Source organism: Chlorocebus sabaeus, chromosome 21 (genome assembly GCF_047675955.1).
Source record: "Chlorocebus sabaeus isolate Y175 chromosome 21, mChlSab1.0.hap1, whole genome shotgun sequence".
NCBI classification, from domain to species: domain Eukaryota; kingdom Metazoa; phylum Chordata; class Mammalia; order Primates; family Cercopithecidae; genus Chlorocebus; species Chlorocebus sabaeus.
In genome coordinates, this window is record NC_132924.1 from 12,746,360 (window position 1) to 12,770,627 (window position 24,268).

Below are 24,268 nucleotides of genomic sequence, written 5' to 3' on the forward strand. Positions count from 1 at the left end.
TTTCCTGTTCCCAGAGTGCCCTGAACACATTTGCCCTGTGGACCACCTGCTGTGAAAGAGAAATAGAAATAGGGAAGACACTTATCGGTGGCTCCATTGTCACAAGGAATATAGAATTGTCCCATTATAAGTCTCCTTCTGTGTTGCTTTTGAGTGCTTTCAAAAGCTGCACAAAACATCTACATGTAGTTATTTTATAATTAAATAGTATATACATACTTGGAATCCACTCGTGACAGAATATCAAATACACTTACAGCAAAATAACAAAGCTGTAATGAAGAGTCTTACTGGACTAATGGCTTTTTAAAACACTTTATTGCAACAGTTTTTGGAGTACAGGTGGATTTTGTTATATGAATAAGTTATTTAGTGGTAATTTCTGAGATTTCAGTGCACTCGTCACCCAAGCAGTGTACACTTTACCCAATATGTAGTCTTTTATCTCTCATCCCCCTCCCAACCTTTCCCCTTTAGTTCCCAGAGTCCATTATATAGTTCCTATGAATTTGCATCTTCATCACTTAGCTACCACTTACAAGTGAGAACATAGAATATTTGGTTTTCCATTCCTGAGTTACATCATTTACAGTAATGTCCTCCAGCTCCATCCAAGTTGTTGCAAAATACAGTATTTTGTTCCTTTTTATGGCTGAGTAGTATTCCATGGTGTGTATATACCACATTTTCTTTATTCACTCGTTGGTTGATGGGCGCTTAGGTTGGTTCCACATCTTCACAATTGCAAATTGCGTTGCTGTAAACATGCATGTACATGCGTCTTTTTCACATACTGACTTCTTTTCCTTCGCGTAGATACCCAGGAGTGAGGTTGCTAGATCAAATGGTCATTCTACTTTTATTTCTTTAAGGAATCTTGATGCTGTTTTCCACAGTGGTTGTACTAATTTACATTTCAACTTTTTTCTGCATCTATATGATCATACGATTTTTGTTTTTAATTCTGTTAATGTAATGTATCACCTTTATTGACTTGCATACATGAAAGTATCCTTGTGTTCCTGACACGAAATCCACCTAATCATGATGTGCTATCTTTTTGATATGATACTGAATTTTGTTAGCTAGTATTTCATCGAGAATTTTTGCATCTCTGTTCATCAGGAATATTGTTCTGTAGGGTTTTTTGTTGTTGTTGTTATTATATCCCTTTTCTGGTTTTGGTATTAGAGTGACACTGCCTTCACAGAATAATTTAGGGAGGATTCCTTCTTTCTCTATCTTTTGAAATAGTTTCAGTTGGATTGGTACCAAATCTTCTTTGAATGTGTGATAGAATTTAGCAGTGAGTTCCTCTGGTCTTGGGCTTCTATTTAGCATTTTTTTTTTTTTTTTTTTTTTTTTTTTTTTTTTTTTACTGATTCAATCTCACTGTTTGTTATTGGTCTATTCAGGGTTTCTATTTCTTCCTGATTTAAACTAGGAGGATTGTATATTTTCAGAAATGTATCCATTTCCTCTAGATTTTTTAGTTTGAATGTGTAAAGATGTTCCTAGTAAACTTGAATGATCCTTTGTATTTCTGTGGTATCATTTGTAATATCTCCAGTTTTATTTCTAATTGAGCTTATTTGGGTGTGCTCTCTTCTTGGTCAATCTCACTAATGGTGTATCAATTTTACCCTTTCAAAGACCATCATTTGTTTTATGTATTTTTGTCTCAATATTATTTAGTTTTGATTATTGCTATTTCTTTTTTTTATTATTGTTATAATACTTTAAGTTCTAGGGTACATGTGCATAACATGCAGGTTTGTTACATATGTATACTTGTGCTATGTTGCTGTGCTGCACCCATCAACTCGTCATTTACATCAGGTACAACTCCCAATGCAATCCCTCTCCCTTCCCCCCTCCCCATGATAGGCCCCGGTGTGTGATGTTCCCCTTCCTGAGTCCAAGTGATCTCATTGTTCAGTTCCCACCTATGAGTGAGAACATGCAGTGTTTGGTTTTCTGTTCTTGTGATAGTTTGCTAAGAATGATGGTTTCCAGCTACATCCATGTCCCTACAAAGGACACAAACTCATCCTTTTTTATGACTGCATAGTATTCCATGGTGTATATGTGCCACATTTTCTTAATCCAGTCTGTCACTGATGGACATTTGGGTTGATTCCAAGTCTTTGTTATTGTGAATAGTGCCACAATAAACATACGTGTGCATGTGTCTTTATAGCAGCATGATTTATAATCCTTTGGGTATATACCCAGTAATGGGATGACTGGGTCATATGGTACATCTAGTTCTAGATCCTTGAGGAATCGCCATACTGTTATCCATAATGGTTGAACTAGTTTACAATCCCACCAACAGTGTAAAACTGTTCCTATTCCTCCACATCCTCTCCAGCACCTGTTGTTTCCTGACTTTTTAATGATCGCCATTCTAACTGGTGTGAGATGGTATCTCATTGTGGTTTTGATTTGCATTTCTCTGATGGCCAGTGATAATGAATATTTTTTCATGTGTCTGTTGGCTGTATGAATGTCTTCTTTGAGAAATGTCTGTTCATATCCTTTGCCCACTTTTTGATGGGGTTGTTTGTTTTTTTCTTGTAAATTTGTTTGAGTTCTTTGTAGATTCTGGATATTAGCCGTTTGTCAGATGAGTAGATTGCAAAAATTTTCTCTCATTCTGTAGGTTGCCTGTTCACTCTGATGGTAGTTTCTTTTGCTGTGCAGAAGCTCTTTAGTTTAATGAGATCCCATTTGTCAATTTTGGCTTTTGCTGCCGTTGCTTTTGGTGTTTTAGACATGAAGTCTTTGCCCATGCCTATGTCCTGAATGGTACTACCTCGGTTTTCTTCTAGGGTTTTTATGGTATTAGGTCTAACATTTAAGTCTCTAATCCATCTTGAATTAATTTTCGTATAAGGAGTAAGGAAAGGATCCAGTTTCAGCTTTCTACTTATGGCTAGCCAATTTTCCCAGCACCACTTATTAAATAGGGAATCCTTTCCCCATTTCTTGTTTCTCTCAGGTTTGTCAAAGATCAGATGGCTGTAGATGTGTGGTATTATTTCTGAGGACTCTGTTCTGTTCCATTGGTCTATATCTCTGTTTTGGTACCAGTACCATGCTGTTTTGGTTACGGTAGCCTTGTAGTATAGTTTGAAGTCAGATAGCGTGATGCCTCCAGCTTTGTTCTTTTGACTTAGGATTGTCTTGGAGATGCGGGCTCTTTTGTGGTTCCATATGAACTTTAAAGCAGTTTTTTCCAATTCTGTGAAGAAAGTCATTGGTAGCTTAATGGAGATGGCATTGAATCTATAAATAACCTTGGGCAGTGTGGCCATTTTCACGATATTGATTCTTCCTGTCCATGAGCATGGTATGTTCTTCCATTTGTTTGTGTCCTCCTTTATTTCACTGAGCAGTGGTTTGTAGTTCTCCTTGAAGAGGTCCTTTACATCCCTTGTAAGTTGGATTCCAAGGTATTTTATTTTCTTTGAACCAGTCTTGCATCCCAGGGATGAAGCCCACTTGATCATGGTGGATAAGCTTTTTGATGTGCTGCTGAATCCGGTTTGCCAGTATTTTATTGAGGATTTTTACATCGACGTTCATCAGGGATATTGGCCTAAAATTCTCTTTTTTTGTTGTGTCTCTGCCAGGCTTTGGTATCAGGATGATGTTGGCCTCATAAAATGAGTTAGGGAGGATTCCTTCTTTTTCTATTGATTGGAATAGTTTCAGAAGGAATGGTACCAGCTCCTCCTTGTACCTCTGGTAGAATTCAGCTGTGAATCCATCTGGTCCTGGACTTTTTTTGGTTGGTAGGCTATTAATTATTGCCTCAATTTCAGAGCCTGCTATTGGTCTATTCAGGGATTCAACTTCTTCCTGGTTTAGTCTTGGAAGAGTGTAAGTTTCCAGGAAATTATCCATTTCCTCTAGATTTTCTAGTTTATTTGCGTAGAGGTGTTTATAGTATTCTCTGATGGTAGTTTGTATTTTTGTGAGGTCGGTGGTGATATCCCCTTTATCATTTTTTATTGCGTCTATTTGATTCTTTTCTCTTTTTTTCTTTATTAGTCTTGCTAGCGGTCTGTCAATTTTGTTGATCTTTTCAAAAAACCAACTACTGGATTCATTGATTTTTTGGAGGGTTTTTTGTGTGTCTATCTCCTTCAGTTCTGCTCTGATCTTAGTTATTTCTTGCCTTCTGTTAGCTTTCGAATGTGTTTGCTCTTGCTTCTCTAGTTCTTTTAATTGTGATGTTAGAGTGTCAATTTTAGATCTTTCCTGCTATCTCTTGTGGGCATTTAGTGCTATAGATTTCCCTCTACACACTGCTTTAAATGTGTCCCAGAGATTCTGGTATGTTGTATCTTTGTTCTCATTGGTTTCAAAGAACATCTTTATTTCTGCCTTCATTTCGTTATGTACCCAGTAGTCATTCAGGAGCAGGTTGTTCAGTTTCCATGTAGTTGAGCGGTTTTGATTGAGTTTCTTAGTCCTGAGTTCTAGTTTGATTGCACTGTGGTCTGAGAGACAGTTTGTTATAATTTCTGTTCTTGTACATTTGCTGAGGAGTGCTTTACTTCCAATTATGTGATCAATTTTGAAATAAGTGCAGTGTGGTGCTGAGAAGAATGTATATTCTGTTGATTTGGGGTGGAGAGTTCTATAGATGTCTATTAGGTCTGCTTGCTGCAGAGATGAGTTCAATTCCTGGATATCCTCATTAACTTTCTGTCTCATTGATCTGTCTAATGTTGACATTGGAGTGTTGAAGTCTCCCATTATTATTGTATGGGAGTCTAAGTCTTGTTGTAAGTCTCTAAGGACTTGCTTTATGAATCTGGGTGCTCTTGTATTGGGTGCATATATATTTAGGATCGTTAGATCTTCCTGTTGAATTGATCCCTTTACCATTATGTAATGGCCTTCTTTGTCTCTTTTGATCTTTGATGGTATCAAGTCTGTTTTTTCAGAGACTAGTATTGCAACCCCTGCTTTTTTTGTTCTCCATTTGCTTGGTAAATCTTCTTCCATCCCTTTATTTTGAGCCTATGTATGTCTCTGCATGTGAGATGGGTCTCCTGAATACAGCAGACTGATGGGTCTTGACTTTTTATCCAGTTTGCCAGTCTGTGTCTTTTAATTGGAGCATTTAGTCCATTTACATTTAAGGTTAATATTGTTATGTGTGAACTTGATCCTGCCATTATGATATTAACTGGCTATTTTGCTCTTTAGTTGATGCAGTTTCTTCCTAGCCTCAATGGTCTTTACATTTTGGCATGTGTTTGTAATGGCTGGTACCGGTTGTTCCCCTTCATTTCAACTTTGGTGAATCTGGCAATTATGTGTCTTGGAGTTGCTCTTCTCGAGGAGTATCTTTGTGGCGTTCTCTGTATTTCCTGGATTTGAATGTTGGCCTGCCCTACTAGGTTGGGGAAGTTCTCCTGGATGATATCCTGAAGACTGTTTTCCAACTTGGTTCCATTTTCCCCCTCACTTTCAGGCACCCCAATCAGACATAGATTTGGTCTTTTTACATAATCCCATACTTCTTGCAGGCTTTGTTCATTTCTTTTTCTTCTTTTTTCTTTTGGTTTCTCTTCTCGCTTCATTTCTTTCATTTGATCCTCAATCGCTGATACTCTGTCTTCCAGTTGATCAAGTCGGTTACTGAAGCTTGTGCATTTGTCACGCATTTCTCGTGTAATGGTTTTCATCTCTTTCATTTCGTTTATGACCTTCTCTGCATTAATTACTCTAGTTATCAATTCTTCAACTTTTTTTTCAAGATTTTTAGTTTCTTTGCGCTGCGTACGTAATTCCTCCTTTAGGTCTGAGAAGTTTGATGGACTGAAGCCTTCTTCTCTCATCTCGTCAAAGTCATTCTCCGTCCAGCTTTGATCCGTTGCTGGCGATGTGCTGCACTCCTTTGCAGGGGGAGATGCGCTCTTATTTTTTGAATTTTCAGCTTTTCTGCCCTGCTTTTTCCCCATCTTTGTGGTTTTATCTGCCTCTAGTCTTTGATGATGGTGACGTACTGATGGGGTTTTGGTGTAGGTGTCCTTCCTGTTTGATAGTTTTCCTTCTAACAGTCAGGACCCTCAGCTGTAGGTCTGTTGGAGATTGCTTGAGGTACACTCCAGACCCTGTTTGCCTGGGTATCAGCAGCAGAGGCTGCAGAAGATAGAATATTGCTGAACAGTGAGTGTACCTGTCTGATTCTTGCTTTGGAGGCTTCCTCTCAGCGGTGTACTTCACCCTGTGAGGTGTGGGATGTCAGACTGCCCTTAGTGGGGGATGTCTCCCAGTTAGACTACTCAGGGGTCAGGGACCAACTTGAGCAGGCAGTCTGTCCGTTCTCTGATCTCAACCTCTGTGTTGAGAGAGCCACTGCTCACTTCAAAGCTGTCAGACAGAGTCGTTTGCGTCTGCAGAAGTTTCTGCTGCTTTTGTTGTTGTTTAGCTGTGCCCTGTCCCCAGAGGTGGAGTCTACAGAGACAGGCAGGTTCCCTTGAGCAGCTGTGAGCTCCACCCAGTTGGAGCTTCCCAGCGGCTTTGTTTACCTACTTAAGCCTCAGCAATGGCAGGCCCCCCTCCCCCAGCCTCGCTACTGCCTTGGGGTTAGATCGCAGACTGCTGTGCTAGCAATGAGGGAGGCTCCGTGGGCGTGGGACCCTCCCGGCCAGGCATGGGATATAATCTCCTGGTGTGCCCGTTTGCTTAAAGCGCAGTATTGGGGTGGGAGTTACCCGATTTTCCAGGTGTTGTGTGTCTCAGTTCCCCTGGCTAGGAAAAGGGATTCCCTTCCCCCTTGCGCTTCCCAGGTGAGGCGATGCCTCACCCTGCTTCAGCTCTTGCTAGTCGGGCTGCAGCAGCTGACCAGCACCGATTGTCCGGCACTCCCTAGTGAGATGAACCCAGTACCTCAGTTGAAAATGCAGAAATCACCGGTCTTCTGTGTTGCTCACGCTGGGAGTTGGAGACTGGAAGTGTTCCTATTCGGCCATCTTGCTCCGCCCCCAAAGGATTATTGTTATTTCTTTTCTTCTGCTGAGTTAGGGATGGTTTGTTCTTCTTTCTCTAGTTCCTTGAGGTTTGACCTTAGTTTGTCTATTTGTGTTTTTCAGACTTTTTGATATAGACATTTAACACTATGAACTTTCCTCTTAGCACTACTTTGTATCCCAGAGGTTTTGATGATTTGTTTCACCATTATTCATCCCGGATAATTTTAAATTTTCATCTTGATTTCATTGTTAACCAAAAAGCAATTCAAAAGCAGATTAATTTCCATGTATTCATTTAGTTTTGTGTGTTCCTTTTGGAACCGATCTCCAGTTTAATTTCAATTGAGATAGTTGATATGATTTCAGTTTTCTGAAATTGATTGGGACTTGTTTTGTGGTCTATTATATGGTCTATCTTGGGGAATGTTTAATGTGCTGATGAGAAGAATGCATATTTGGTAGTTGTTGGGAATAATGTTTTGTAAATATTTGTTAAGTCCATTTGTTCTGTAGTATAGTTTAAGTCCATTGTTTTCGTTGTTGTTGTTGACTTTCTGTCTTGATGATCTATCTAGTGCTGTTAGTGGATTATTGAAGTCTTCCACTATTGTTGTGTTGTCTATCTCATTTCTTAGGACTAGCAGTAATTGCTTTTTAAATCTGGGAGCTCTAGTGTTAGGTGCATATAAATTTAGGATTGTGATACTTTCTTCTTGATTAATTAATCCTTTTGTCATTATATAATGTCCTTTTTTGCCTTTTTTTAGCTGTTATTGCTCTAAAGTCTGTTTTGTTTGATAAAAGAATAGCTATTCCTGATTGCTTTGGGTTTCCATTTGTTTAGAATATCTTTTTCAACCCCTTTGCTTTAAGTTTATGTGAATCTTTACATGTTAGGTGAGTCTCTTAAAGACAGCAGATATCTGGTTGGTGATTTTTTAATCCATTCTGTCATTCCGTATCTTTTAAGTTCAGCATTTAGGTCATTTACAATCAATGTTAATATTGAGATATGAGGTATTGTTCTATTCATCACATTAGTTATCTACTTTGTTTTTTTCATTATTATTTTATAGGCCCTGTGAGATGTATGCTTTAAGGAGTTTCCATTTTTGTGTATATTGAGCTTTTGTTGGTTCTTATAATTGATGTTGATATTTGTTTGGCAAGTAAAACTTTTTTTGACAGTTTCTTAGTCATGTTTGCTTTTGTTTACATTCCAAGGATGAAAACAGTTGCTGATGTTAAAGCTAGTTAATTCAAAATAATCATTTATTTGTGTTTTTTATTTTCTATAAAACATAATTATTAAAATATATGCAAAATCAAATGTAGTAGAAAAAGACAACCTAATCCAATAAAACAGAAATGAACTTATTGCACACATAATTCCAGGAATTTCATTATGAATACACACATATGAATGTGTGCATATGTGTAAGTTATTTTAACCAGCTAAAATGTGATCTCTGTTACTGTACTATACAAAATTGGAACATGACTTATAATGCCTTTTTTATTCATGAAACATCATTCTGTTTCAAGATCCATATAGATATAGTAGAGTGTGTTTTTAGATTATCACAGTGTTTTATGGTGCTGAGAAAAATATAATACATGAGTTTAATTAAAAATATTCTGCACTCAGAAATTTAATCTCTATGTATCATGAAACAGAATGATTTTACTATATCTTATGTTCTATTAATATTTTTTCAACATTATCAGATGTAATATTATCTCTTCTCCTCTTGATATTATTATTCTTCCTCCTTTTTAACATTTACTTTTTTGTTTTTAAAATTGAATGAGATAAAAATTTCAGAAAAATGAAATAATTATTATATAAATCACAGAAATATGGATATAAGTGAGATATCAAGTCAGCCAATCAGAAGGAAAATAATAATGAAACAGTTTAATGGCAAGTTTTTGAGTACTTAGGAAAAACAGGCCTGGTGGTACACAGATGATGGTAATGTAAATGTGCAGAATATTCTGCTGAATACTTTGGTAATGCTAACTCTATCTCATCACCTCTGCAATATAGATTTTTCACAACGTATATTTCTGAAATGAAGATCATCTAACAATTGAATGCAACTTACAATTTCAGTCAATCAAAGGATAATTGTAACACAGAAAACTTGTGAAACCCATACCAAACCTCTTTTTGATGCTTTCTGATAAAATCAGGAATTTTCCAATCATAAGGTATCTTTGAGTTGATTCAATGAACTATCCAACTATTTGTCCCTATAATGTATCCACTAGAAATGTAATATTTGTATATGTTTTCATATGCACAGAAAGATAGATGATATAACATTTAGAATTGCTTATAATTGCAAGAATGAAATATTAAAAATCTATTAGAAACTGGCTGTGTATGTGTGTATACCTAATTAAATAAAAATTGTTAGCCTTCTCATTTACCAGAATGTCAAACTGAATAGATTCACAAATTATGACTTTAAAAAGCACTTAAAAATAGTATAAACCATGGAAACATTTTCCTTACAGCATCAGCAACAATTTGCGTTCTCTATCTAAATAACCTTTGCAATGCTGCTGATAAAATGGTGCCATCTTGTTGTCTTCACTCATCTGAATATTTGTCATTTTGAGAATATCTTCATATATTCTTCAATTACTTGGGATTTTTCTTTATTAATCTGTTTATTTGTATGTTTTGTTACAACTTCTTATTGGGTTGTTTGCCCTTAACTTGATGATTTATTGATATTCTTGACAGTTTGGGGTGTTTTAATTTATTTATTTTTATTTATTTATTTATTGAGATGGAGTCTCACTCTGTCACCTGGGCTACAGTGCAGTGGCACGATCTTGGCTCACTGCAAGCCCCACCTCCCTGACTCATGCCATTCTCCTGCCTCAGCCTCCCAAGTATCTGGGACTACACGTGCCCACCACCACGACAGGCTAATTTTTTGTCTTTTTAGTAGAGATGGGGTTTCACTGTGTTAGCCAGGATGGTCTCGATCTCCTGACCTTATGATCCACCAGCCTCAGCCTCCCAAAGTGCTGGGTTTACAGGCGTGAGCCACCACGCCCAGCCAAGTTTTGGGTGTTTTAAAAACAATGATAATAAAAGTTTAGGCTAGGCGTGGTGGCTCACGGGCAGGCAGATCACTTGAAGTCAGGAGTTCGAGGCCAGTCTGGCCAACATGGTGAAACCCCATCTCTACTAAACATATGACAATTAGCTGGGCAGACATATATAGTCCCCGCTACTCAGGAGGCTGAGGCAGGAGAATCACTTGAACTGGGAGGCAGAGGTTGCAGTGAGCCAAAATCATGCCATGCCACGGCACTCTAGCCTAAGAGACAGAGCAAGACTCCATCTAAAAAAAAACAAAAGAAGTTTAGATATCTCAAAAAAACTCTATATACATTTTCAAATAGCTCAGGGAACAAAAATAAAGTTAGTGGAAATTAGACTGTATCTTAGTGGAATGATAATACAAACAGAGCACAGGCAAACCTGCAAGTTGCAGATGAAACTGTACATAGAGGGAAGGTTGTAATCTTAAATACATATGTTGGAAAAGAAAAATTGTTATCAGTTTCTGAAAGTTAGAAGCAACATACTAAACCCAAAGCATAGAAGGAAAATAATAAATACAAGAGGTAGAACTTAATAAACTAAAACACAATTGTACAGTAGAAGGAATCATTAAAATCATGTAGTAGGCAGAATAATACCCCTCCCAAAAATGTCCACATCTGAATCCCAAAGACATGTGACTTTGTTTTTATATCTAATGGCAAAAGGGACTTTGCAAATGAGATTAATTAAGAATTTTATGATGGTAGATTTTCTTGAAGTAGATATGTTGACTCAGTGTAATAACAAGGGACTATGTACAAGGAAAAGGGAAGCAGGAAAGTAAAAAAAAAAGAAATGTGATAGTAGAAATAGAGGTTGGAGTAATGTGATTACTGACTAGGAGACGTAAGTCATTTAATGTGGATGACCTCTAGAAACTGATGAAGTCAAGAAAATGAATCTCCCTTACATACTTCAGAGGGAACAGAGCCTTGCCAACACCTTAAGTTTAGACCCATAATTCCCATCTCAGGATTTTTACTGTCAGAATGCTAAGATAGTAAATTCCTGTTGTTCTAAACCACTAAGTCTGTGGCAGTTAGATACAGTAATAAGAAACAAATAAAATCATAGGATGATTCCTTATAGAAGACTAATATAATGGATAAATACCTGGAAATACTTAACAAGAATAAAAGGAATATGGAGATATTTAAAGTTTTAATATCAGGACTAGAAAAGGTGACAAATGCAGATCATGAAAATATCCAAAGGAAAAAAAAAGATATTTTGACCAAAACAGTGCCAACAAATGTGACAATATAGATAAAATGGGAACTGTCCTGTGAATTTCAAAACATCAAAAGAGACACAAAAAGGAAACAATAAATAATAATATTCATAGTTCTAATTTGAAACATTAAATCTCTAAAACCATACCTGTATTTTGGGTTGACGTCAGTGAAAACAATGGAGCAAGCACCTCTGAAATTTGACTTCTTCATGCAAGCAGCAAAAAAGATGGAAAAAAATGTCAGTATCAATTTAACATATCTGAAAATTAACCTAAAGGTAGCAGCAAGTTGGGAAGCATTTAATCAACAAAAATGACTGAATGTAGGTTAAAAATTGGCCTTTGTGATGTTTCCAATCCCTAATCTAAAGATAAACAGTAAGCCCCTCAAACAATTTCACCAGAAAACTATTAGAACTGATAAACCAATTCAGTAAAAATTGCAGGATACAAAATAAACATACAAAAATCAGTAGCATATCTATATGCCAACAGCGAAGAATCTGAAAAAAATAAAAATATAATCCCATTTATAATAGCCATAAATAAAATTAAATATCTGTGAATTAACTTGACAAAGTAGGTGTAAGATCTCTACTATGAAAACTGTAAAACACTGATTAAAGAAATCGAAGACGATACAAAAAAATGGAAAGATATTCCATGTTTTTGCATTGGAAGAATCAATAATGGAAAAAGGTGCATGGTACCCAAAGTAATCTATAGATTAAATGCAATACTTATCAAAATACAAATGGCATTCTTTACAGAAATAGGAAAAACAATTTAAAATTTTATATGGAACCATAAAAGAATTAGAATAGCCAAAGCTATTCATATCAAAAAGAAAAAAACTGGAGGAATCACATTACCTGACTTCAAATTATACTACAGAGCTATAATAACCAAAACAGTATGGTACTGGCATAAAAACAGACAACTAGACCAATAGGGAACATAATCGGGAACCCTTCCCCAAAAAAGAGTCCACACATCTACAGTGAACTGACTTTTGACAGAAGTGTTGAGAACGTACACTGGGGAAAAGATAGTCTCTTCAATAAATAGTGCTGGGAAAATTGGATATCCATACGCTTAAGAATTAAACTATATTCCTATTCCCATTATATATAAAAATCAAATCAAAATGGATTAAAAACTTATATCTAAAACCTCGAACTGTGAAACTACTACAAGAAAGCACTGGAGAAAAGCTCCAGGACATTGTTCTGGGAAAAAATTTCTTGAGTAATATTTCACAAGCACAGGCAACCAAAGCAAAAATGGATAAATGAAATCACATCAAGTTAAAAAGCTTCTGCACAGGAAAGAAAACAATCAACAAAGCGAAGAGACAACCCACAGAATGGGAGAAATATTTGTAAACTACCCATCTGACAAAGGATTAATAACCACAACATATAAGGAACTCAAACAACTCTATAGGAAAAAATCAAATATTGCAATTAAAAATGGGCAAAATATTTGAATAGACATTTCTCAAAAGAAGACATATAAATGGCAAACAGGCATATGAAATGGTGTTCAGTATCATTGATCATTAGAAAAATGCAAATAAAAACCACCATGAAGTATCATCTCAACCAAGTTAAAATGGGTTATATCCAGCATACAGGCAATAATAAATGCTGGCGAGGATGTGGATAAAAGGGAATCCTCATGTGCTGTTCATGGGAATGTATATTAGTACAACCAGCATGGAGAACAATTCAGAGGTTCCACAAAAAACTAAAAATAGAACTAAAATATGATCTAGCAATCCCACTGCTGGGTATATACCTGAAAGAAAGGAAATCAGTGTATCGAAGAGACATCTGTACTCCCACATGTGTTGCAGCATCTTCACAACAGCCAACATTTGAAGCAACCTAAGTGTTCATCAACAAGTATTTGGATAAAGAAAATGTGATACTTATGCACAATGGAATACTACTCAGCCATAAAAAAATGAGGCCTGAGCATGTTGGCTCACGCCTCTAATCTCAGCACTTTGGGAGGCCGAGGCGGTTAGATCATGAGGTCAGGAATGCAAGACCAGCCTGACTAACGTAGTGAAACCTGTCTCTACTAAAAATACAAAAATTAACTGGGCGTGGTGGCACACACCTGTAATCCCAGCTACTTAGGAGACTGAGACAGGAGCATCATTTGAACCTGGGAGGTGGAGGTTGCAGTGAGCTGAGATTGCACCACTGCACTCCAGCCTGGGCAACAGATTGAGACTCTGTCTCAAAAAAAAAAAAAAAAAAAAGAGAGATCCTATCATTTGCAACAACATGGATGAAACTGGAGCTCATTCTGTTAAGTGAAATAAGCTAGACACAGAAAGACAAACATTGCATGTTCTCATTTATTTGTGGGATATAGAAATCAAAACAATTGTACAAATGTTGATACAAAGTAGAACGATGGTTATCAGAGTTTGGGAAGAGTAGTTAGAGATAGGAGAATGGGGATGGTTAATGGGGATAAGAAATTTTTTTAAATGTGAATAAGTGAGCACAACCCAAATATTCATCACATGAGGAACAGGTAAACAGATTTGGTATATATCCACAATGGGATATGTCAGCCATAAAACAAAATGAACTACTAATACAGACATGAAGTTACCCTAAGTAAAACTCAGTAAAAATTAAGGTAAGGTTTGATAAACTACCTTTGAATAGTGTTGGAATGTCCACCTCAGCAATGTTGACCTAAAATGCAGTCTGCAACCTAACTTGTCTAAAGCACTAAAATAACTCTGTGAATCTGGAATCATCACATAATTGGGAGTTAGAAATTAACAGACTGCTAAACTAATGATTTTGGATTTGGAAAGAAATGTCTAGGCTTCCAAATCTGAACAGTCTAAGTACTTTTTGTCTCCAAAATAATAGAAACCCCAACTGATTCCTGCCTTTGATTTGACTCTGATGGATTCCATTTAAGTTAGCTAAAAAAGTTCATCATTTTTTTTTATTTCTGTAGTAATAGAGTTACAATTTACAAAGACTTTAATAATTTGACCTCTCAAGATATATTCTACCTAAAATATTCCAAAATTCATGTATCTTGTTGACCTCCATGACATAATCAGACACCAGAAATATTTCAAAGAGCTTCTGTCTTATTGTATTTTGTTTGGAGGGATCACTTGTTTTTTGTTGGTGATGATGGTTTCGTTTGTCTGGTAAATGTTAAATAATCCCCATCATTACCAAAGTCAGTTCTGATTCTTCAAGAATGCATACTGCGGCCAGGTGCAGTGGCTCACACTTGTAATTCCAGCACTTTGCGAGGGCCGAGGCGGCTGGATCACCTGAGGTCAGGAGTTCAAGACCAGTCTGGCCAACATAGCGAAACCTGTCTCTACTAAAAAAAATACAAAAAACTTAGTCGGGCATGGTGGCAGGCACCTGTAGTTCCAGCTACTTTGGAGGTTGAGGCAGGAGAGTTGCTTGAACCTGGGAAGGGGAGGTTGCAGTGAGGCAAGATTGGGTCACTGCACTCTAGCCTAGGTGACAGAGTGAAACTCCATCTCAAAAAAAAAGAAAAAAAAAAGAAAAAAAGAATGCATATTGCTGCAGCATTAAGACTTGTCCTCTAGTCCACATCTGAGATTCACAGTTCAGCAACTTATTCAACATGTAATTAGTCAATTGACCTTATTATTTTGATTCAAGAAATAATCTGTTCTGGTCAAGAGAACATGGCTAAATTATATGCTTCGGTCAGAAAAATCCCAGATTGTATCTCAGATAACTTGTATAAGAATGTGGAGGAGGAGGAGGTAAAGCAGGACAGTATTGGGAACAGACCCCCAAATTTGGCCATAAACTGGCCCCAAACCTGACCGGAAACAAAATCTCTGCAGCAGTATGACATGTTCATGATGGCCATGATGCCCAGGCTGAAGGTTGTGGGTTTACCGGAATGAAGGCACGCAACACCTGGCCCACCCAGGGAGGAAAACTGCTCAAAGGCCTTCCTAAACCACAAAAATAGCATGAGCGATCCGTACCTTAAGGACATGCTCCTATAAAAATGTCTCTACTCTATTTTCTTCCTGTTCTCACCCTTTTTATATTGTCCCTAGCTTGACAAGATAATACTTTGATCCAGTTCTTTCAGGCAGCAGCCTCCACTGGAAATCTCTCATATTTGCCACCATTCTCCCACTATGGGTCTTAGCAGGAACTCAGATCATGTTGTAGTAGTCCCTGTTTCTGCCTTCTCCACAGTTTCCAACTTCACTGTGACACACCATAAGGTTATAACACCACCTATGAAGACCATATTTTTTGCTGGACAACAGAGACACCATGATTCAAATTGACTCCATATACACATACAGCCAAGTCTTGCTTTAAGAAAGGGGAGATGGCTGCTGCCACCCATCTACCAACACCTATAATAAAGAAAAAAACCCATCTTACTCTTCATGATAATTAAACTGTCACCACCTGTAAGATAAACACCAGCCACATTTTCAACCAGTTATCACTTTCTTTTTTGCAACAACATTGTTACTATCAGTCCTATGCCAATTATTATTCCACCACTTGCCAAAGGCACAAAACTGCTCTAATATATTAAACTTTTTGCTAAAACATAATCAATTGGCCATTCTTGATGGGTTGCTCTGAAGAGGTCAAAAAGCCACATTGCTTCTAGAGCATCCCCCAAATTAGGGACTACTGACGCATACCTTCTATTTGTGTAACCTTTGCAATTTTATCTTACACTCATTGACATACTCTACTTAAGGTAATCAATTCTACTTGCTGAGCTAATTTTGTTTCTGGAAAAGGGTTGCCTTTTGTGATTTCAGTCAAGGAGACAATAGCATAGTCTTTGTAGTATTTTCCTGAATCATTCCAAAGTTATGAACCATATGTAAACCAGATTAGGTCAACATTGTGGATATGGGTCTATTGTAAGTCCTGTCTGGGTATAATGATTTATTCAGTCAAGACAACACAGTTGTGAGGTGTTTTATGGGAGGGTAATGGCAACAGGGTGGCAGAGTTAAGGTTGCTATAGCAAGAAATGGTAACCTTTGGGAAAGACAAGAGAAGAACTTCATGTGAAGCAAGTCTGCTGACAGAAAAATGCTGGGCTAGTGAGAATTTAGCAGATTTTTCACACAGGGGGACATAGACAGGGAGAGAGGAACCCATCATAATTTCTTCTATTGCTTTGGGGAGCATGATAGTAGCTGAAATTGCCCTCATGCAGAGTAGTAAACTCTTGCTACTGCATCTGTTGTCTGTAGAAACCTATAGTATCCTATAGGTCTATAACTGTCCCTATGTTTTTGAGTTAGAATCCCCAGAGCACTTCCCTTATCTTCATGTACAAATAAGAAAATAGGGAGATTGTAATTAGGGTGCCCGGGTTAAAGGCAGTCATAAGACTACCCTTAATGATTTCTGTTGCTAATAGTCCTTCTGGGATCCACATAAGAGGATCTAGTTGGATTGTGTTTAGCAAGGCATATAGGGGCAGAGCTAGCAAATAAAAATTGGTTATCTCTTTCTAATAACATCTGGCCAGACCTAGAAACCCTCTGAGTTGTTTTTTGGTAGAAGGTTCAGGAAAGGCCAGAATTATTTTGATTCTTTCTGGATTTATTAGCAACCTATCTTTGAAAATTAAACATCCTAGGTGTTCTAATTGGTTTTAGGAGAACCGAAGTTTTCCTTAAAGAGCTATTTCCCTTTAGGGCCAATTGCTTTTATATTGTTATTTCTAAGAACCAATAAGCTGTAAGAACAGAGAGGACCATTATCTACATATTGTAGGCATAAGCATAGAGACTTCTCAGGAGTCCAGATCAGCTAGGTCAGATTTCAACATTTGGGAAAATTAGTTGGACTCTAAGTATCGCCTTGGGGAGTCCAGCCACACTGGTGGTCATTCTTGGTGAAAGCCAACAGGTATTGGCTGTCTGTATCCACTAGAATATTAAGAAATCACTGCATAGGAAAAAATAAAAGTAATAAATAAATAAATATAAATAGATAAATAAAATCTGACTCCTGGAGAGTATTGTTTTGTTTTGTTTATTATTTTATTTATTTATTTATTTATTTATTTATTTATTTATTTTTGAGATGGAATCTGACTCCGTCACCCAGGCTGGAGTGCAGTGGTAAGATCTTGGCTCACTGCAACCTCTACCTCCTGGATTCAAGCAATTCTCCTGCCTCAGCCTCCTGAGTAGCTGGGACTACAGGCGCATACTGCCATGTATAGCTACATTATTTTGTGTTTACTAGAGATGAGGTTTCACCGTGTTGCCCAGGCTGGTCTCGAACTCCTGAGCTCAGGCAATCCACCTGTTTCGGCCTCGCAAAGTGTCAGGATTACAGGCATGAGCCACCGCACCCAGCCTGGTGGATATTGTTGAAAAGAGGGTATGGGAGTTACATAATCATAGGATGTCTTGAAATTATAATATTATTTGTTGCCCTCAAATATTGAACAAAATGTCCACCCTTTTTATTTGGTTTTCTAAACTGAAAAGTTATAGTTTCAGGCGTTAATAGGAAAGATAATTACGTACCTTTTTATATCTTGCATTAGGGGAGTTATTTCTTCAATTGTATCTGGTTTTAGGTAAAGGCTTATAGTCGTCACCTAAAACTGGATTATTTTAGGTAAAAGTTTAGGTGGATTTACTTCAACCTTAATAGGAGTGGCTGAAATTATTTTTCCAATGTTTGTGAATGATTGTGGCCGTAAATGGTCTGGCAGTGTTGTTAGTTTCATCCATTGGTTCTGAAATGTTGCATTGGATTTGCATAGTAACATTTCCACTCTCTACGCTTTCAGTATCTGTAGGCTGAGTTTTCTATTCCTTTAAATTATGTTCCATGTTCACAACTATTTCCCTTTTTCAAAAGAAGGAAATATGTGCACTGTAAATTTCTAAAAAAAATTAATTCTACTAAAATGATGCGTGGGAGCAGAAGGAACAAGCAAAACGGAAAGAATACCAGCTAATATCTCTTATTGAAATTCCAAAAGCTGGAACTGATAGACAGTCTTAGGTTGTCTACATACCCCCATCATTGGACAGTATTTGTTACACTGAGGAAGGAGACAGTTTTAAGGCAGTGGGGTTGAGAACAGAGAAAGCAGCATCGAATCAATGAGGTCCCAGGTCTGTTCTCCATTTATTAACATGTCTATTTCCCCAAGAGTATTAGTTAGTAACTAGAAATAGAAAAGCTTCCTTTTAATCCTCAAGCAGCCTCATTCTTCCTTGGAAGACAGTTTTTGCTGGAGTTGCCATTTTACATTTTGGCAATGCCTCTTAAAGTGATCAGGGTCTCTGTAATAAAAGATGCCCCGCTGGTCATTAGGGGTTGCTTGCTTTGTCTCAGGGGTCTTATTCTGGCATGTTAGCTGCTGGAACTGTACATTCATGACCTTTAAAGTCTTTTTTTTTCTCCTTCTTTGGAGAACATTAGAGAGTTGGTCAGCTAGATAGACAAGGTCATGTGTTTAGGTTGTGACCCAATTATTGTGGTGTCAGTTTACTAAAATGGCTAAGTTTTTAGTTAGCCCACTAAGGAAGGCAGAGTTTAAAAGGATGCCATTGTGATAATTCTAAAGGCTGGCATTGGCCACACCAAAATTTTGCTCAAATGTTTTCTTAAATTATTTACAATTATCAAGGATGGGTTCATCTGGCCTCTGTTTACATTGTCAGATCTTATTCCAGTTAACATTTTTAGGGAAAATTTGCAGTATAGCCCAGTGGAATGCATTCCCTAAGTGATAAACCCATTCCTGATCCTCCTCTGCATTTTTTAAAAATCTTCTAGTGGATTAACCCAATTGGCTCACTTCAGCCATTCTGTGGCCTTTCATTCTGAGACTAACATGTGAATTAACAGATAAAAATTTAAGGATCCAGGATCATAGGTGCAGACAATGCAATGACATTATTATGACAATTTTAAATCAAATTATTTTGCAAACCCCAAAGCGTCTTTTGTAGGGCTTGGGAAATTCTTATCATGACACTTACTATGACAATTTCAAATCAAATATTTTTTTTAGAAAGCCCAAGGGGTCTTTTGTAGGGTTTGAGAAATTCTTGACAATATTCTCAAGTCCAATTCTAGTCCAGGTTGTATAGATCTGACCTGGCTCCTCTCACCTCATCATGTGTTTGGTTTCAATGGGAACCATTATGACAGGTTTCAGGAAGTGAAAGAAGGTTAGTTGAAGAGTAGAGGGAGAAGGGAGAGAAGATAAGTCAGGCAAGAGAGTTCAGGAAGATCAGGATCACGGGCAGATAAGCAGATAAGACAAAGAACAGTTGTGGGAAAGACAGAAGGAATTTCTGAGGGTTTCTTAAGTTCAGAAATCGCTTCAGAAAGTTTTTCGTTAATTTCTTGGAGGGAGGCAATTTTGTGTATCCCTCACTTGGAAGCATCAGCATAGCACTGGAAATAAGTTTCCCATTCATTTCAACAGATTCTGAACCCAGTGTTTTATAATTGTGCATGCAAATAAACTAACATAGGAATTTAAAGGAACCCCTGTTATGGCTATTGTAATTTGTGGTGATCTCAAGTTATGAGGGAGCATTAGTCCAATATTTACAAGACAAAGCTCTGTACATGTTGTACATAAACCCAGCTGGTGCCTCCAAGTGGAGCTGCCTCCTCAGGAAGCCCTAGGACTTGGATGATTGTTACCCAAAATTTAGAGGCCTGAATCACTCACAACCAAGCCGTAGGAAATGTGCTGCTTATCAGTGCGGCTCCTCGGTGTGTCGCCACTGATTCAGATCCACTCTTGAACATGTCTCAGAAACTCTTCTGTCTCCAGAGGATCACAGAGGCTCACAAGTGTCCAGAGGGTCACAGAGGGCTCACAAGTGCTGAGTGTCCAGTCTTTATGTGCACTGGCTGTCAGAGTGGGAGTAATTACAGATGTTCCTCTGAGAGAGGAAGCCCTGTAAGGCTGCTGCACGTCATGGGCGAGAGTCCTGACACAGCTATCAAGTCTTTAATTATAGAGAGTGCCCTAATGGGCCAGAGGAAGCAAGTAACTTTTATCTTCGGAGTGAAGAATCCACTCTCATAAATTAAGGAAAGAAAATCCAAGAGAGGTTGATCATGAGTGAAACAAGTCAGGTTTCCAAAATGAAATGTCACAACACAACAAGATCTCAGCTGAGGATGAAAGCAGAACTCTGACTCAAAACCTACATGTTGGTGGGAAAATAGCCTTATCCCCTAACATACATAGGAAAGTCAGAGACAGAGACCCTCATTCCGAAAGAGTCGAAAGAGAAACAACCCAAATAAAATCTAGACCTCAAGCAAAGAAAAGGAGGTCTGAATTCAGGAGGACTCACCCACAATGCCCAGTGGGACTTCTGAAGATGGAAAACACAGTGGGTCCATGCCAGCTTTAAGCATTACTTTCAAAGAAAAATCCCATGCTGACTCCTAATGAGTATGCCAGAATGTCAATCTGAAAGGAAGAACAAAGGGGAATGCATATAAACAAAGAGTTTATTTGGACCAAATTTGAGAATTGCAAACCAGGAAACACTCTACTAAACTAAGCTTGAGAGGTGCTCTGAGTCAGGACAGTTACAAGCATGTTTTAAAAGCCAAAATTAGGGCCGGGCGCGGTGGCTCAAGCCTGTAATCCCAGCACTCTGGGAGGCCGAGACGGGCGGATCACAAGGTCAGGAGATCGAGACCATCCTGGCTAGCACGGTGAAACCACGTCTCTACTAAAAAATACAAAAAACTAGCCGGGCGAGGTGGCGGGGGCGAGGTGGCGGGCGTCTGTAGTTCCAGCTACTCGGGAGGCTGAGGCAGGAGAATGGCGTAGACCCGGGAGGCGGAGCTTGCAGTGAGCTAAGATCCGGCCACTGCACTCCAGCCTGGGCGACAGAGCGAGACTCCGTCTCAAATAAAAAAAAAAAAAAAAAAAAAAAAAAAGCCAAAATTAGAAGGTACAGCAAGGCAGTCTCAGACTGCTCACATAGAAATATCATTTGTTAACAGAGATTTCTTGAAATAGTCGTTTTTAGTATGTGATTAGGTCAGTTCTTGGGTTTTCTCACATAAGCCGTAAGGGTCCAGGAAGTTCAGAGAAGTAACTGGGGGCTCATGTCTCCTTTCCTTTGATCATTTTAATTTAGGACACCTATCACCATCCAATTTTGTTTCCAGCTGTTACCTACAGTCCTCCAAAGTCCTTTGCCCTCTCTTCTTTCCTCTGGACAAACCTAATGTAATCTGATTATGTTTGGCTTTTACAAAAACAAAGGGAAAGGAATTGTTTGGTGTCCTTCATGCCATGGAACCTTACTTTCCCTAAGACAGAGGAACACAATATGAATGGCTGCCTGATGGGAAAGAGGAATGGAAAGTATGGGGAAACCACACATAGATAGCTCAACTGATTGTCTTCCCCCATATGTTGCAGTAAAAAATGCTGTGCAGGCCGGATACAGTGGCTTACGCCTGTAATCCCAGCACTTTGGGAGTCTGAGGCAAGTGGATCATCTGAGGTCAGGAGTTTGAGACCAGCCTGGCCAACATGGTGAAACCCCATCTCTACTAAAAATATAAAAATTAGCTGGTCATGGTGGTGCACACCTGTAATCCCAGTTATTAGGGAGGCTGAGACAGGAGAATTGCTTGAACCAGGGAGGGAGAGGTTGCAGTGAGCCAGGATCACACCACTGCACTCCAGCCTGTGCGAAAGAGCGACACTCCATCTGAAAAAAAAAAAAAGCTATGCAATGGGGTATAAGACCCACACTCAAGTTCTGTGAAGCCTACTCTCATCAGTGTGCTATGGAACACGGTTTCTCCCTCCTAGATCCTCAGATTTCTTACCTACACAGAGTGAAGGGTGAGAATTTCCCTCTGGTCTTTCTCCTGAACATTCTCAGGCACATGAATGCTCATATTCTCTCCAATGTTAATTTCCGGATGGAGACCTCAACAGTTTAGCCTCCCTCTTGTCTTTTAGTGTGGCCATGTCCCACTCTTCCCATGAAGGTGTAGAGGTTCTTCTTATCAAACTTACCTTTGAACTTGAAGCCCTTTGCATTCCTGCTAAGTACCATGCAGAAACAACAGGGCTTAGGATGAACGGCATGCTTGGAGGATTTACCCGAAATGTATGATGGTGGTGGTCCCTGTCTACATATATTGATTCTTTCTTGATGTTAGTAAATAAAAGTTACTGTGGGCTTCTTTCTTCTACATTTTTTCTCATGGAAGAAGTTTATCCATCATCTTTCCTCTTTTATGATTTTTTTTTTTTTTTTTTTTGGAGACTGAGTCTCACTCTGTTGCCTAGGCTGGAGTGCAGTGATGCAATCTTGGCTCACTACAACCTCCGCCTCCCGGGTTCAAGCGATTCTCCTGCCTCAGCCTCCGAGTAGCTGGGCCTACAGGCACGTGCCACTATGCCCTGCTAATTTTTGTATTTTTAGTAGAGATGGGGTTTCACCATGTTGGCCAGGATGGTCTCCATCTCTTGACATTGTGATCCACCCGCCTGGGCCTCCCAAAGTGCTGGGATTATAGGTGTGAGCCACTGCGACCAGCCCTTCCTTTGTGATTTTAATGAAAGCTGTGTGGTTATGCATATCAGTCAAGTGTATTCCTAGGATTTGAAGATAGAATTTAACTGAAGAAGCCAACAGAAAAAAAAAAAACACACACACACAAAAGGGAAGGAAGGAAAGAAGAGAAGGAGGGAGGGAGAAAGGAAAGAAGCCTCTTGCTCTCTTTGCTACAGGTAAGCAAGCTGTTGCTCTTAGGCCATAAAGATTCCATGACCCTCTGGCCAGCTTAGATATGAACTCCAGACCTTCCCTGGAAGGTGGTTTGATCTTCGTCATCCTGATGGCTCTTGAAAGTCATGATAAATGCGTAAGAATAGCCACCACACTGAAAGTATTTTTAAGAATCATTCTCTAAATAGAAAGTTTTACTTTGTTCTCCCAGTTTATACCTGTCACCTTGTGGTGTGTTATTTTAAGATTGCTAAGTTAATAGTGTCCTCAGTTACCAAATAACAGAGAAAAGTAAGCCTCTATAAATAATAACAATCAAAAAACAGTACAAAACGCACTTTTTGCTGATAGTTTAAAAAGCTACCTCTGTCATATTTGAAAAGACATCATTCTCCCCTACTTTTCCCCAAATATTCTGAAACCACAGCCTCTGTCAGTCTTGCTGCTTGCTGTACGTTTCTCTCTCACTAGATTTTTGTGTTCTCAGAGAATGCTGAGGGCAATTTAGCTATAAAAAAGCACAGGTGAAGGAAAAAAATGTGTTTGATTTTTTAAAATACATCAATTTACTTTGAAAAGAAGTGCTCATAAACTTTTTGAACAAATCCTGGGATTGACTAGAGTTCAGTTTGGAGAAATGTGATATCATTGTCGAGTATAGAAGTAGAAAGTCACATGTGTTCCTGCTTCAAGGTTAAGAGGGACTGACTCCGTGGTACCACTGGGAGCAGATTCCACCAGTGGAAATATCCCTGTCTATTTTGTTTCAGGGTGCCACCCTGCCAGAATATTAATATGCTGTAGTAATAATATGCCACACCTAAAGGAAACAGCAGATAAACAAATACTCAGTGTTTATCAAGTAGGAAAACGGGACTAAAGTTCCTATTTCAATAACAAAAATCTTTTGATTGCTACAAGTTTGCATTAGTCAAGAAATTCAGGGTAATGGACATAAAGTTATGAGCATGATTTGTCCCCACATCTTTTCAACTGTAGAAACATGCACTACTATAAAAAAGAAGAGTAAACTTTTAGTGGCACAGCCGACAAACAGCTGGAGAAATTTTTACTAACCAAGACTCAGTGGTACCCTTAACCAA